The sequence below is a fragment of the Pinus tabuliformis genome, chromosome 1_2, assembly GCF_031772625.1.
Source record: "Pinus tabuliformis cultivar Carrire ecotype Pingquan chromosome 1_2, CPIR1, whole genome shotgun sequence".
Lineage (NCBI taxonomy): Eukaryota > Viridiplantae > Streptophyta > Pinopsida > Pinales > Pinaceae > Pinus > Pinus tabuliformis.
This window is the reverse complement of record NC_142298.1, coordinates 1,029,151,482-1,029,168,524: the sequence shown is the minus strand read 5'-3', so window position 1 is coordinate 1,029,168,524 and position 17,043 is coordinate 1,029,151,482.

Sequence of the window (17,043 nt, the reverse complement as noted above, 5' to 3'; positions counted from 1 at the left end):
CGAAAAGTGTCATCTGCCATGTGCACCAACTGTTGATTCTGTGACACCAATTCATCATGTTGCAAGCTGAGTTTTTCTATGTTTATTTTCTACTTGCTAAGAACCTGGATCACGCGGCTCTCCTGGGCCCGCTGTTCTACCGTTATCCCATGTTGTAACTGATACAGCATTTCTCAGGGAAGGGTAGCCAAGTTAAGGCCAATGTCTTTCATCATGCTAAGCGACAACCGATCCATCGCAGTAGACGACACTAGAGCTCCCTCTGGCAACACTATTGTGTTTTCCATCCTTGTGTGCATCATTTGCTCTGCTGCTGAAGTTTCGACTGCAACGTGTGTTAACAAGGTGCCTTCTTGAGGGGGCCACACCTGTAACTCCTGCAGCTATGCCCTGAGGGCCCACAACATAGTCTGATGCTCTTGCATGAACTCCTGAAGTGCTTCACTTGTGACATCACGAACCATATTTCCAATGTCATGGAGATCACCTTCGGTTAAGGTGATTGGGTCAATGGTCAACTTTGAGGCCTTGACCTTCTTCCTTGGGCTCGATCTTTCTGCAATGTGCGAGTGGTTTAACTGGGTCGACGCGGCCCCTAGGTCCATGCTCCCTTCTATTGTTTTTGTTTCCTCTACCTCCTGCCCTGAGGATGATGCTTGGCCCTTTTCTGCCTCTGTTGTTGCTACCTCTGCTGCCTCCACTACTGCTACTACTTCTGCAGCCTTCTTCTGCTCCGCGGCTTTCTGTGCTACTTCGCACACTGCCCTTTCCTCAGCTGCTACTTTCTCATTCCACCTTTTCTCTATTAATTGAGTGACACATAGCTTAGCATCATCCTTTTTCTTCTGGTCTTCCACCTTCTCCAGTTCTGCTAGGTCTGGAGCACACCATTCAGGAGGCCATGTCTCCAACATAGTTGAACTGACTAATCCAAAACTGAAATCAATCCTTTATTTTTATAGACTTCACTTCGGGCCCCAAACTGAATGAATGATGACAGTACAAACTAACTCTGAAACTATATTGACACTGACTCGATACTTAAACACAACCAACAAACTGGAAATGATGCTCAAAGTAGAGCTTATTCATCAAAAGCTACTCTAATAGTTTCATTCATCACCTGATCAAGTGAAATGAAACAACCAATGCAACAAAGTAAGTATTTCGGCTGCCACTTGAATTCTCCGCAAGTGCTTGCTTATGAACAACAAGAGAGAACTACTGAAAGGTAGCTCCCATGAAAAATTGTGAACAAATCCGTTGAATATAATGGATTCTCTATCCGCCTCCAAAAACACTGCATAAGGATTTTGAAGTTCATGCACACTGAGACTTAGCTCATCCAATGGATTACTTCTCTTTTCCTCATACCATGAATGCAAAATTTCATCTGAGCTTTGTGATGAGACTCCTACTGAAAATGACAAAGAAACTGGCTACCAGATCAAGTTTATATCAGCACATGTTTCAAGCTCACACATAGTCAATGGAGAAGAAATTTGACTACAGACATCATCCAACACATCATCTATTGGATCATGTAAAACTTGAAAAGATTGCTGCAACCCATTTTCTATTGGCTCCGATGAGATTACATGATTTTCTACAAGCTGCTCATTTGAAGATATACTATGCAATTTTCCCTTCAAAAACTGAAATGATTCAAAAAAGAAAGGTACAGAATCATCTTGCATCATATGATCGTATGTGCCAGCTTCCAAGTCCTCATCTGCAACTTGACAATTCATGGCATTCGAGGGCTGCAAATCTAGATATGAGAAGTATTGTACAAGGTTTTCATTGCCCTCAAAAAGGTTTAGATCAAGACTTGTCGACAGTTGATTTCTGATTGCATGAATGTTGTCTTTGATGAACTGAAACGAAGCAAAACAAAAAGGCAAAGATCCTTCACTTCAAAATTTCCTGCACTTTCCTTGTCATTTCCATAGCTAATATATGATGGTTGAACATTGTATTCGAGCTGCTGAAAATGAACTTCCTCCTCCCACAAACTAGCTACTGATTCGTCTGCAAGATTAGCTTCTATTTGGAGAACATAATCATCATCATAATGATCCAACTGAGGCAAATCGTCAGTAAAAAATACATCATCAAGCATACATGTCATATCAACAGATCTCTCTTCTCCAATATGATCTATAAAACAATCATTATCATATCTATGACAACTGGGATAAGAAAGAATATGTTTTGGATCAGCAACTTGTTCTTCTTCAATCAGCAAGCCATGGGCTTGAACATTATACTCATTCCTTGTGGTGATCCTTTGCATCATCTCTTCTACTGCACTTACCAAAATGTCAAGCTTTACCTCTAGAGATGTTGATTCCTCTGGATCTATGTTTTTCATCTCTTCTTCGTTCAACATTGCCCTTCGGATTAGCAAATGAGCCTCTATATCTACTGCACTGTTCTGCATCTCTTCAAGTGTTGCAAGGTTCCTTTCTCTCAGCTGAAACTCCATTTCTAGATCAAAGGCACCCGGGTAGTGCAAGAGAGGGGATCCAAGAGGAGGTCTTATATTAACATGCATCGAATAATAAACTTGGTTAAATCTAGCATAAAATTGTTGTACTGTCTCCCCTGGTAATCTTTTTAGTTGGTTATACTCTTCTATAATAAAAAAAGGGTTCTGTCTTACCACCCACCTGTCGATGAAAACTTTGACGTACTACTGGAAATCTGAGATGCTTGCATCAGGCAGGGTTTTGAACCAACTCTTGACTTTGCCTTGCAAAAAAGAGCAAAAAGCCTAATTCTGACATCCTCTTCATCAACTTCAAAAAGGTCAAGAAAGGACTCGATATTCAATACATGTCTCTCAGTAGTGATGTTGTCACATTCACCATCAAATCTTGGTAGATATAGGTCATGATTTTTAGGGAAACCATGGGATATAGAAGGTAAAATCAGAGGCTTGTATCGATCTGGAATTTTACAAGGTATTGGGGTATGTATAGAAGCTGTAGAATCAATCTTGGTCTCTTGAGGCTCATTAGTTTAAAGACAGTCATCACAAGATTCAGAAAAAGGGTCTTAATCAAGATCAAAGGCATGCAAATCTTTGGTATTCACAATCTTCAAAGGGAAGGAATCAAATGCAGGCTGAGGATCTCTTCTCAAATACAATATACTTTGCAAAGCCTTCTTGAAATTATCGGGAAAAGAGAAGAAATAATTTATGACAAAGAACAAAATTTCTAGGATGAAATTCCAACTTGAATACCTGATCTTTCCATATTGTCCTTTCATGTTTCTGCTGGTCAGGTTCATCCTCTAGTGGAGTCCTTGGATCTGATCTTGAAACTGATTTGGAATCGCTAGGTGAATGATTTCAACCTTGCGGTGTCTGATCGTTGTCCACCATCAACAATTAGATCTGAACTTGATTACATTTTGTTGAGGAAACCAGATGTTCAGTTCATAAACTAGACTGGAGATTGACTGAAGCAGCATTCATCTACTTTTGCTAATGCAAAGCAAGAGCGTTTCGAAGGCTACCTGGCTAACTTCAGGCTCCGTCTGTAGTTTATAAAGCAAACAACAAAATTTTCTTCCCCAGTATGGTCGCCACTATGTTAGGGCCTAAATCTACCTCAGGTTGAGAAAGGTAAGATCTAGGATAACATCAAACCACGCTTAACCTGGTAGCTAGCCCTACCAGGTCGGGAGAGGGCTCTCTCCTTGTCAATCTCAGCAAAAAATGATCAATGAGGCTTGAGATGACTAATGTGAAGACTGATTTTAGGCTAGGTATGTGTGCAAAGGAGTTTGATTGAATTTGATGATGTTTTGTTGGCTCAAATGGAAAGGCAGATTTGGGGTCTGGGGAATGAGGCTCAATTTTGTAGAGATCTCTATGGGGCAAGATAGGCAACTGATTTGGCACTTCAAATTGAATGAGATGGGGAGATTAGACAGCTGAGGATTTGAAGAGGGCAAGAAAGCTTGGGGATCCTCTTCAAACAGCTGAAAACATCAAAAGCTAAAGCAAACCCTAGGTAGAGCACTACATTTTCAATGGATTCTACCTTTTCCCTTGTTTGTTTTACTTAAGAAGAAACAAGATAGATAATGGCATACATAACACATAAGTAAATTCAAAATTACAAAGGAAAGCACTATATGAAGAAAAAATTCCAAATGAATCCCAAAGAGTGCTGCAAACCCTGGTCTCAATTCCTTAGCCAAAATGCTGATATGAGTATACAATGAAGTTCCTTGCTTTCTCAAAAGTCCAACCATGCTAATGACTGAAAGATCACAAGATATAGACAAACCATAACTCATCCTAGCCTCTAGGGGTCAAGCTCACAAGTTTAGGAGCTGTTTCAACTAATTCTAAACTGAGAACTAGAAATCAGGCAGTGGAACAACTTGCCTCTAGAAACTAAGGAACTGATTCATTTAGTTTCAAACAACTTTTTGATAGATGAATCTACCTCCATAATTGAAAATTTAACCTATTTACATCATGGTCCATCCATTTACATTAAATTACATCATAATTTTGACATTAAGAAGGAGAAAAAGTCAAACTGTCAAAAACTAGGTGAAAAATAGAGCATTCTTGGACAAACTAAGCCAAATTTACGCAATGCGCCTCGACAAATTCTCTATGCGTAGTGCTTGTTTGAAGCCACCTTTGGAGGCCTTCCTGGTGTCCACGTTTACTCCAAGTGTGCTTGTTGAAAAGGTATACCTGTCTACTTTCCAACCCAAGTGGAATTTTTGAATTTGGCCTCCATTTGGCCCTCCAAAATTTAGTTCTCCCAACACTGCTTCTTGTGTGTCAAAATAGGGGTAGTAAGGTCATTTTTTGAGTGTTTTTGACCTTTTTGAGGGCTCAAAACTTGTCAAAATTTCTTGGCCATTGGTAGGAAAGCATATTTTTCCATGCCAAATCCAAAAATGCTGATTTTTTTTCATTTGGAGGCTCCCATCAAAAGCGAGCGCCATGTGGCATGACGCATAGAGTAGAAAAACCTATTTTTTGAGCAAAAAATTCCAAAAATGAAAAAAGTGCCCCAAATTTTTTGAAATTTGTGATGAATCTCCTCCATCAAGAGCTATGTTGGGCCAAGGAAGCCTCAACCAAGATCTGAATTCTATCTTGCTCCTTTCGCCTCCTCGATGCCCTCTTCAATTTTGCCTTCAAGCTCCTGATTCTTGCCTTACAGACTTTGTTTCTCGCCATGTAATGATAAACCATATGCCTCAACAATGCCTTCTCCTTGTTGGCCTTCTCCAACCTCCTCTCCAAGTGGATATTAGCTCTTTCAAGCCATGACTCTCGATCGGCATTGATTTCTTGCTCAAGTGATGTGAGCTTCACCTTCCTTCTTTTGGCAGCTTGGCGGTTTTCCCGAATGTTTTGCAACTCCATAATCGCTTGTTGGTCCTCAAGCTACTTATTTCTTTGCTCCAGGTACTTTATTATCCACTCGGCTTTGTCTAAATTGAGGGACAAAGCATTGATGTCCATCTGTTGCTCTTGGATGACTTCCTTGAGCTTTGAGCTTTGTGGGCCCAAATCCGTGTCATCGTCATGAATGAGAATGAAATCGGTCTCCCGCTCACCTGAAGGCCCCTCATCATGTACTGGCCTCTTTCCCTTGTCCTGAACCTGTTGTGCTGATGAAGGAAGCGAGACCCCTTCCACCCTGGGTGGAGATAATACTCGCTTTGCTGCTGCAAATAACCATCTAGTGCCCTTCTGATAGGTGACAAACACTGGCATACTAGCGGTCTGTGTCTCATGACCCTCATGCTGATATGAAGGTTCACCTATCTCATGCAAAGCCTCTAGAGGTCCCTGAGGAGTTGTGAAGAACTCATAAGAAATGAAATCCTCCCAAGTGATGTCCTGTAAACCAAGCTGATGGATGACCACAATCTTAATGAGAGCAAAATGGTAAATACTATTGAACTGCTGCTGAGGAGTCTTCTGCTGTACTAGGGTGGTCATCTTCTCAATATTTCAGCACATGAAGTAAGGGAGATTCATCATCCTCACCCTGGTGAAATGCATCAGCAACTTGATATGATAGCCATATAAACGGGAAAACCGGCCCTCATAGCTGAAATACTTCATCATCAGTTTCATCAAAGGATCATAGGAATCTTTTAGGTACCGTAAAGGAAAAACTCTGCTGAGCTGTCTCAAATAACCGGGATTGATGTATGGTTCATAATGTTGCTTGTCAATTTGCTACCTTTTTCTCCATTGCTCTCCAATGTTGGGAATACCGATTGCTAGAGAAATAGATTCTGGTGTTAAAGTGAATATTACCAGCTAGAATGGCTTGACCATCATGTAAATGAAGCACAAACAAACGGGCCAACTCATGATGAAACTAAATTCTAGCAACCATTTTGCAGAACTCATAGCAGGACTGATGTTTGAAACATGTCATGGCAAGAGGGCAGGCCTATAGCTTAGCAAGGGTAGTAGGTTCCTCTCGAATATGTTTGCCACCTCTATGAGGCCTCCTGGGTTCATGTACCTCTGTAGGAGAGTCACTGTGTGTCTCCTCTTCATGATCATATGAAGGATTAGACTCCATTTTTGTTAGTAAGTTGTTTTCTTGATGAGGAATAGGAAATTTATGGTGTTTCTTGATTTTCTACCACCAAGGGAAAATTAATATGAGGGACTGTAGAGGGAGGGACTAATGAGGGATTTTAGGACTGTTTAGAATAGGGTTTAGTTAGGGAAACAAGAGACTAGGGAGTGATATGGGAGTTTTAGGGATAACATCTAGGGTTTGGGAATTTATATTTAGGATTTTGGGAAAATGGGATTGGGGATAGGGATATATGATTTTTTGGGAATATGGGAGTTAGGGAATAGGGGAGTAAGGTGAGAAAATGAGTGAAGGAGTGAAAGGGTGAGGAAATGACAAAATGGACTTGGTAGCCAAATAACCAATACAAACCCTAGGCAACAGTTTCTTGAGAAATGGAAAGAATGTAGGGTTTGATTTTTCCTTTAGACAATCACCATAAACTTTATGAAAAACTCCTTTACTAGCAATGGAGAGATCGTGGCTTACTTGCACAATAGGAGTCGTGAACAATTTTGGCAATTTGAGAGAGTTTTGGAGCGAAATGGGCTTGGCAGCTCTATGCGTCGCGCCTCAAACCCAACGCACCACGCCCTGTGTGTGCATCACGCCCGTTCAGTTTTGCACTAGAAATCACGGCCCTATGCGCCGCGCCTCTTCTATGCGCCGCGCCACTCACCCAGTGCGTCGCGCCTCCGATTTTGCACAGTTTTTCCTCCAATGTCACTTGTTTGCTCACACACGGCCTTGCTTTGCTCACACTTTGTTGTTTGAATGCAAATGGGCTTTTGATTTGAGGAAACAATTATATACAAAGAGCTTTTAATTTTTGATGCATAAAAACCCACTTTTACAATGTTTGGAATATGACTTGACTTTTTAACTCTGTTTTTTGAGCTTTTGACTTTATTTGAGCTTTTTGATGAACTGAATGACTTGTTTTTTGTTTGCTTTGCAGTGGATTGGAGCTACTGAGGTTGGGGAAAGTGACCAAGGTTGGCATTGAACTGATTTTCATATGAAGGAAATGAAATTACATGAATTTATACAATAAAACATGAAAAACTCTGTTTTTCCTCAAAACAAAGTTTTGAGGAAAAATACATCTCTGAGCACTTTTTTATAAAATTTATTAGTACTGGATCTTCCTCATGTGCCTGCTAGATGTTATTGGACATTTTGAAAACCTTTTTGATGAAACCCTAGACCTAATGACAGTGAAACCTTAGAAAAACTTTTGCAAATTTTGACGACAAAAAGTGACTGCAAATGATCTTGAAGAATGGAAATGGGCCAGCCGGTAAAAGACATGAGGGAAAATGTAGGAGAAACCACTACCGTCAGATGATCCATGCTCCTAATGGAATGCAACTGACTGGGTGGGACACCTAATATGCAATGCAACAAGAGGATTTGATCTCTGACGGAGGGATGAAGATACTGACACTAACGCATCATGTCTTGCTTCCATCCTCATCTTAGGCTTCCCAAATCATAAGTGCATCATCCTTCTACATCCGTGCCAATACTCAAAGCTTTTATAATGCGTACCCCACGACCTTCCAGTCATAGTGCGCAGTGCCCATTTTAGAGAGTCAAAATGCTGTTGTTTCGACACTTCTCTTTCAAATTTGTCCAGGAAATTCATCCACTGTTGTTAACCCGTCATACATAGGAAATTTTCTGACCTCGGTTTTCATGCAACATAGTGATATTACCATCATGTTGCAATTGAGTGTGGTTACCTCGTGTAACTGGTTCTGCCATCATTATATTTCTTCGTCTGAATCTGAAGTGCAGGAGCTTTTGCGCTCCCACGAAATTCTGCCATCTACTGTTGGATTCACCCAATCCTGCTCTCGAGTGGTTATCTTGTAGATACAGTCAAGATCATCATCACTATCATCGTCACGCACCAGTTCTGTGTAGCGCAATCCTTCCGCAGGGTCTAAAGGTACCACTACGCGTAGTGACTTTTTCTCAAAAATCATTTTGCGCTTCTTCAGATTTATGACTCTGTTCATATCAGTGGCCCAATATATTCCCAGTAGTGTGAGATAGGGATTTCTGTCATCGACAATCTCTATCACTTCAAAATCTGCTAGCGCGCTTGCACCTTCGATGTCTACTGTTATCCCTTGCAATCTTCCCATCGGTAGGATCTTTTGTTGGTTCGCCATTCGCAATTGAATAGGAGACCATTGTAGCACGGGTCTGCCCATGCATTCCCATGTTTGCTTTGGCAGTACATTCACATCCGATCTGAGATCCAAAATTACTTGATCCATTTCGTACTCTCTAATTTGCGCAGTCAATCTCATTTCCCTTCTTGTTCGCAATGCATGCTTTCCAAGTTTCTAGACTACGCGTGGTTCTCCTGACCCAACGCACCTAGTGATAAGTTCCTGCAGTCCTTTTACAACCTTGTTGTCGCACAGTAGTTTCATGCATGTCTCCAGAAAGGTAGTGAGCATTGAAGGATCCATCCCTAGTTCTAGTTGATCCTTACTACCTGAAGTGGAGGCCTCTGTGAAGCTCTTCTTAGCTTCCATGAATGTCTCCTTCGCGTGCTCCAAATCAAATTCAGGTTCCTTTGTAGGAGCCTTGTGAACCCACACACTTTCTTTTGGCTACTTACCTTTGTCATCTCCTGTTATGATACCACTTCAAAGCATGATGTTTACATTTGGGTCCTCTTCGCACAGCTCAAACCTCATCATCTGTAGGTTTTGAGTCGAGGGAGGCTGGAGTACTCCTTTATCGCACAACCTCACTATTAGTGTAGGGAAATGCTCCATCTCATGATCAAATTGGGTACAACATAAACATGATGCTCTCATTGGATTTGTACAATCACAGGCATAATGCCCTGGCCCTCTGCAATTGTAACAAATCAGTTGTTCGTGACCCCTTCCTGGTCCGATTCCACCTCAACCCCATCCACGCCCCTGAAATCTAGCGTGCACCATCCCTATACTTGGATCGAGGGATCGCGTTTCAGTCTGCACTCTGTAGGCAGGATTTTGATCCATCATCAGCTCATATCTTCTACAGGTGTGCTCATCATGGCCTACTAAACTGCCAAAATTGCAGAACAATTGTTGGGACGTCTACGTATACTTCTGTAATAGGTGAAAATTATCTGTAGCATGTTTTGCTCCTATCTGACAAATCGTGCACCGTAATGTAGGCGCCAGACTCGGTCCTGATTTTTCCTATGGTCTTAATGGCATCGGCCCTCCTCCCACCAAGTAGTTCGCAAATATTGGACAATGGTCCTTGTCATGTCCCTGGCCTTTGAATTTTATGCACCATACCTCCTCATGTGTTTCTGGGTGAGTTGTCCTGTCCTGTTTCAAACTATGCATTTCCAGACACAAATTTTGCAGTTGCGCATGGATTTTTTGGACTCCTAGGCTTGGATCTTATATTGGGGTCTCATGTAGTCTCATTGCAATCTCCAAAGCCTCAGCCTAGGTGGATAACTTCTGCTGTGACAACATCATCCTCAAATGCAACATTAGTGACGTTACAAACCATGCGCGGTGCTGTCCATCCATCGAGGTCATGTTGGCTTCGTGAATAATACTCTTTAGTCTCTGATCCAGATCCTACAGGATCTCACCTAGAAGCATCACAATTTCTTTAAACCCGATAATCGATTATGTCTCCAACTTTGGCCTGCTAAATTCCTTGTTCAGCGCGGCCTAGATATTTGCAATCCTCGCGTCTAGATGATGATTAGAATGCTTAATGTACCATGTTAGTGTGTGATCTTGCAATGCTCTTACCAGTGTTTCCTTCATTATATTGTCATCCACGACTCCTTGTGCTTCCCATACAACTTTTACTGTGAACCAAAACTGGTCTAGATCTTCATTCCCTACTCCTTTGAATACCAGCAATTTTATCGTGCTCGCCATATTGAACTGTGGTGGTGGTGGAGGTGGTGTGGGCAGAGATGGAGGTGACGATGGTGAAACCAGTGGCAGTGTCGGTGGAGGTGGTATGCACGGAATTCGCTCCCTTATCAGACTGATCACACTTCTTGGAGAAACTTTCACGATCTCTTTCTCACTTTCTTGCCGAGGCGAAATCAAGGGGCTATTTTCTATCTCTACGCTACCTTCATTTCTATAGATCCTCCCACTTCGCATAGCCCCAAACATCAATTTATTTGCATAACCCACTTTTCACACAATAGCATTTTAATCCAAGTGTTCAAATATTTAATGTACTTACCTCGCGGTCCTTTGAGGAAGCGTCGCTCCGCCTCGCTATAGTTGACTGTCATGTCTACTGCGAACTCGGTGATAAATCCCCCTATAATTTGATCGAGCTAATGGTCCACAACATGCCCGATCTTATCCGCTGACGCTTCTAGTCTGCGCACTAATTCTGGAGTCCAAACAATCGGGTTGTCGAGCCTACACCTTCCCTGACTGTCTGCTAGCTGCGCGATCCACTCATACAATTCAGAGGGGAAGGATGCAAAGAAAATTTTGTGGATTTCTGTATATAAGTAGCACTCCAACCACTATTTTTTTGATACTCGTAGATTCCTATTTTCCTGCGTTGTGAACTCATGAGTCTTTCTGTCCAACCACCCTTCAATTTCTTTCTTTGTTGGATTCCAGTGACACGACATCACACATCCCTTATGCAGATCTCGGTCCCGGAAACGAAACCATTTGTTGGCTTGTTGGGACCTAACCCAGGTTCAAAGGTGATTTAGCCAAACAAATCCTGGTACTACTAGCCCTTTCGACAACAGTCCGCGAAGCGCGGACTGAGGTCTCACCCGAAGTAGTATGGGAGGGTGCTAGAACTAGGTTTCCGCACCCTAGAGATGTCTGATGTTTTTAAGTGGTCTGCGGTTCGGCCCTACGCGCACGTCGGTACGCACAGTTACCCATACCTTGCAGCCTGAGATTCTACCTTCGCGCAGCCCTACTCAGGGACCGAACATTGTTCTTCCCCAAGTCCTTACTAACAACCCGATATTAGTTGACTACCTTAGCTTATTTGTATGCTTTCAGTTATACTTAACAATATTCACCATTCATACAAGTGCGTGAAGTAAATAAACATTATAATTGCAATTGTGGTCAAACATGTAATAACTCAGAACAGATGCACATAATTTGTAACAAAACCTTTCTTTATCAATATTTTCTCCAATTATAGACTCAACTCTACCCTATGCACTCAGCTGCAGGGGTCCACGCACTTAGCTGCGAAATCTACTAGACATATGTGTGCTTAGCTGCGAAATCTACTAGACATATGTGTGCTTAGCTGCAGAGCCTCTTCCTACTACTATGACCTAAGACACACTTAGACTCTTCTTATATGCTCACTATCTCATTCTATCCATTAGATTATCTCATATGATCTTCTCTACCACTTAGAGCCTCGCTCTATTTATACAATCCCATGGTCCATGGACCATGGGTAGGCCGACATTACATTCAAACTTAGGGTGGAAAACCCTATGACTCTAACATACATTTCGCACCTGCAATTCGTGGAGCTTTACAATAATATCACTCAAAACTTGGGCTTTGAGCCCCAAAACATGTTGTGGGGGGATTCCATGCCCAACACTTATCACTGTAACTTCCTTTAATCAACCTCTAGACCTCCGCAAAGGTCTATGACTAGCTTCTGCAAACCCTAAATAGGCCAATTAGTTGTTTACGTGCACCCTAGATTACCCTTGGGTCAATATTTACTCAGATCTACCTAAGTGTTTAATAACTTTAATAGAAAGGGTTACGATCTTCGTGTAATTACTTAACATTAATTGCATTCAGATAGTAATATAGATCAAGTAAATTCGTGCATCAATGGCTCATTATTTCATAAAGACATCATTCATCGCAACATATATCGCAATCATAAATAATATAAGTAAAGAGATAAAACACAGGAATTTATGTAACAATATTCTCTATTGATCTTCAGTATAAGTTTACAGACCCAATACTTCCCTGCGCACTCAGTTGCAAGGGTCCATGCACTCAGCTGCGGACACTACTCTAGGCCTCTGCACACTCATTTGCAGAGCCTTTTTCCCCTCTAAAGCTTACTTCTCTTCACTAAACTCCTTCCTTCGTACCCATAGACAAACTTAGATTACTTGCCTTAGACTCTCTAAGACACACCTATTTATACAATCCCATGGTCCACAGACCATGGGTAGATCTTCAAAAAGTTGATTCAAGCTTACATAAAGGAGGGTAAAACCATTTTTTGACTCTTAACTAGCTACGTGCTCCGCGACCACAATTTGCGGAGACTTTACATATTTTTACATCAAAACTTGGGCTTTTTCCCCAAAACCGACCCAAGGGGACCCCATCCCAACAGAGAGGCTGGGAGAGTGGCTGTTAGAAATACGCAAAAGGTAGTCTAGGATGTCTGGGAGGCTGGCTAGTGTTGGTAGGCCAAAATGCTCTATTTTTACCCCCTTCCTATTATAAAATCATAATCGTTAACCTCTGTTTATCTCCATAAACCTCCCCATTCCTGCACTAGTCCAAGAATACTGTCTATTTCTATGTACACTTCATATTTCATGTTTAAGGTTTATTAGGTTCTTAATTTATCATTTTAAATAGATTTTGTGCCTTTAATATTTATTGTAACTTATATTTACTTTCCTAAAGTATTTGATAAGCTAAAGTATTAATCATTACATTAGCTTGATTTAGTGCAGGTAGATTCTTGCACAGCTCGCAACTATCTGTTCTGTGATCTTCGCAACAACTCGATCACTTCAAGAGGGCATCTTGGTCCATGTCATCCAATTCGGTTGTGGTCATCTGGAGTTTAAATCAGGTGGAGGATAGTTAGGGATATGGCAAACGATTAGTTTTCAGCTTATTATAGGCGTTGGCTTATTTTTGTAATTTTGTTTGTTACTTCGTTTAAACCAAAAGGCTCGATTTGGAATGACTATGTAATTTTTTATTATGGACATAGGACAAAGGGTTCTATAAAGTATAGCTCTCAAATAGAACTATGTTAGTAGTAGCGGTAGCAATGCAATTGTAATTTATGGTTAATTTGTAATCTCATTGTCACCCTCACTCTGGGATGGACTTCAACTCAAAATGTATATTTGCTAATTGGAATTAATACAAGGAGTTGTGTCATGATTTTCTCACTCTGCGTTTTAATCCTTCATTGATGTGTTATTAACATGCTGAAGATTCTCATTTCCTAAAATGGGAAACGAGTTGGTTGGCTAGGGCCCAACCAACCCAGCTCGTTTACCCTCTTGCTTTCGTTATCTTAAAGGTGTGTGTTAACTTTGTTTATTTGCAGAAGCATGGTTTAAATCTTAATTTCATTCTTGCTTAAGAATTCTGATTTATTTCGTTAAACAATCAAAGTGTGAACAGATCCATTGTGTGAAAGTCAAATTGAATTACTTTACTTCTTGTAATTTCTTTTCTAGTTTGCTTTCACTTGGATCATGCAGATAAGATTATTCCTACACCAGTGCATGTAGGATTTTTCACTCTGGTTTTCTAGTTCATTTACAACAAGTGTTTCATTCTTTTTCCTTTATATGATTTAATCTATTTCTGCAAAGTAAGTGTTCATCATCAGAAGGAATCATTTCTAATATTAAAAGTTAAACTTCTAAAGATTAAAGATGACTTCATGAAATAGAAAAGAGCATTGTTGCAATATCTTAATTTATGTCTGCACCTCACGATTTAAGGAAAAGGATTAAAAGTAATCTAAAATATTATAGTGAACCCGTTTCAAGTTAGATTTGATTGCATGCAAAACCTTTGACTGAAGAAGGTCTTCTTTAACTTTTGAAGATTGTTTTCATCTTAAAAGTTTATTTCTATTTACGAGATTCAGTTGATTGAAGCATTCTTTTTCGTGTGCAAGTTATTTCAGATTTTGCTCGCATTTACAATTCGTTTTATAGTTAACACACCCTTTTATTTTCCCAAAAGTAAATTGGAATACTTGGTGTAGGAAGCTCTGTTCCAGTACAAGAACCAGTGTCTTGTTACAGGAACAGAGTGCTCCAAGCCTTGAGGCTTAGAGCCCCTACATGAAGACATAAGTCTTCAGTATAAGTGTAAAATATACTTCTCACATAAGTTCTGTACCTGTACTAGTGCAAGCAGATTGCAGGAGTACTTCACCAGTTAAGATTGTTTACAGCAATGTGAAAGTTCCTTTATTTGATTTATTCGCAAATTCATTCTTTTACATTCCAGCACTAGAATTACTTTGGTTTCGGTTGCCCTTTGTGATTTTTCTCTTTGATTCTGCAAGATTTCCATTGAGAAGTAGGAATAGGAATAGGAATAGGAAAAGTTCATACCACTTCTGGCATTGCATGTGCTTCATCTCTAAGTTTACAAAACCCCTAGGTTGACAATTAAGTGTTGAAGGAGCTTGCTTAAGTGCAATTCCTGCACCCAACATTTTGGCATCATTGCTAGGGAGGTGATTTGAATTGGTAGGAATTTTTGATTTTTCTACAATAGGGGTAAGTCTGCTATTATTTTTATGCAGTGTGCTTCTATTGTTTAAAGGAATTTATAGGTGTTGAGTTATTTTTGAGTTGCAGCATTTTAATGGAATTTTGTTTTGTCATTTTTTTGAAATAAATGCCTAAGAGAGGTAGCGGTCTAAAGCCCACTAAGGACTGAGGAAATACTAATAAATATGAAATCAAATCTCATCTTAGGCCTTCTTTTGCAGGTAGAAAGTCTAAACAGACCCAGACTCATCATACAGGAACAATCTACTTGAACTCTGGCAGCAGCAGTCCAGGTGTGACACAACACACAAAGGGGAAGAAGGGGACTATTATAACCCATAGTCACCCTTCTTAGCCTGTTGAGAGTGATTCTCTTGGAGGAGCAACAATGGCAGATCATGAAGACCATGCAGAAGGAACTGGTGAAAATCAAGTAAATGAGGAACAATCCACTTTTGGATTCCTAATTGTGGATCCTGATATACAAGTACAAATGAAAAATATCACACCATCAGCTCTTCCTCATTTCTATTGTAAGGTACATGAAGACCCAGACTCTTTCTTATTTGAGTTTGCTATGTAGAAGTTATGATTATTCATCTGATGCTCAAAAGTTAAGTTGTTTCCTGCAACTCTCAAGGACGCAACACTCTGTTGGTTCATGGGACTAGGAAGAAACACTATAGCTTCTTGGGAACAGATGAAGAGAGTGTTCCTGTCAAAATATCAAGAATATTGTAAAACTAGAGATATTCAAGATGAAATCTTTACTATTGTGAAAAATGATGATGATACTCTAGATGACTACTTAGCGAGATTCATGTACATCCTCCAGAGGTCATTGAACAAATTTGATCTACATACCATCAGAACCTTTTTATTACATGGGCTCACTGAAGATGCTAGGAATAATATAAATCTGTTAGGACAAGGGGATATTGCTCATAAATATTTTGATCAAATCTGTGACTTGTGCAGGAAATTCTCAAGGAACCAATATAGATCTTATAAAGCAATTTGGAATAGAAATAAGAAAACCGAATCTACTGATGCTATGATTATGGGATTGGAGAACAAAATGGACAATATGAAAATTGAAATAATTAATATTGTTAGCAAACAAATAGACTCTTTGAAATTTCAGCAAAAACTTGTAGATAAACAAGAGTCATTATCTATTTTTTGTCCAAAATGTAGGAAAAAGCATATTTTAAGAGAATGTCCTCTTGATATTAAAGGAACTAATAAATGTGCAATTTGTACAGAGAACCATGCCATGGAAAAATCTCCCTCCATACTTGGGCTGAAAGCTGTATTTGAAGGACACAAACCTGAAGCTGAATCATTGCATGCTATGGGAGCATAGAGAAACTGGCCTCAGGTAAGTGCAAGTATGGCTCCTAAACTTCCACCGCATTTTTTTTGTTATAATGCACATCCATATTCCTATCATAAAACTAGTCACTCTCAACATTGGCAGCATGGCAACCAATGTAATTATGGACAACCCTCCCAATCTTGGCAATAACGATGGAGAGGGCCAAACCATTCACATCATTCCTATCCTGCATCATACCCACCTACATATGCACCTTACCCAATGCCACAACCATCATTGCCTCAGCTGAGTCAGCCAATGCCACTATTGCCTTTACCTCCACTGTTTTGACCTCCTCAACTGCGTGCCAAACCCTTACCTAACCTCAATAACAAAGCGATAAAAATGATCCACTCTATGAACCTGCTTTCTTCATCCAGATATCAGTCCATTCCAGTTGGAGTCAATGATCTCCAATTGAGATCGGGGAAGATAGTAACCTCAGAAAAATAGAAGCAGCATATGGTGATTATCGACGAGAAATGTTGTTTTCAGGAAAACTAGTGTCTTTTCGATCTGCTAGTCCCACTAGGATTGGCAGCTATCCTAGAAAC